Here is a 571-nt window from a genome sequence, read left to right as displayed (position 1 = left end):
TTACAAATACTGTTTTCCTGTGTCATTCCAGTTAACCCTTTTTCTTTCTCCCTTCTATTTCTTCTTCTCCCTCGACTTCCTAACACCCTGTCACAAATCAAGAGAAGCTTCTGCAACCAATAAAGTTGCACTGTGTTCGTGCCCTTGGCAATGAAGACTTCATCACTTTGTTCGTCTTATAAATGATTTAACATTTAGGTCTCAGCTTCATTTCCCAGCTGTCATGACTTGGCTGTGAGTGTGCACTTTTCTCTGTGATAGAAACCTAAAATTAATTGATACAGTTTGCCTTTAATCCATTACTTAATGTAGGAGATAAGGCATATCGATGAAAAGTTGAAACAAAAAAGAACAAAACAGGCAGACATTCTGAAAGATAGGACATATTTCCTACATCGTATCAGAAAGTACAAATTTATTTATAAATTATATAGAACTGCCATAATTGTTTACTAGGATATCGAAAACTCATTACTTGTAAGTTGCTCTTTTTCGCTGTACAAGAAGCCTGTTAAAGATTTAAATGAAATACTAATCCTCGGATATTGTTCTAGCCACAAATGCACGTGCA

This window comes from Penaeus monodon, chromosome 28 (assembly GCF_015228065.2).
Source record: "Penaeus monodon isolate SGIC_2016 chromosome 28, NSTDA_Pmon_1, whole genome shotgun sequence".
NCBI lineage: Eukaryota > Metazoa > Arthropoda > Malacostraca > Decapoda > Penaeidae > Penaeus > Penaeus monodon.
This window is presented reverse-complemented; position numbering follows the sequence as displayed.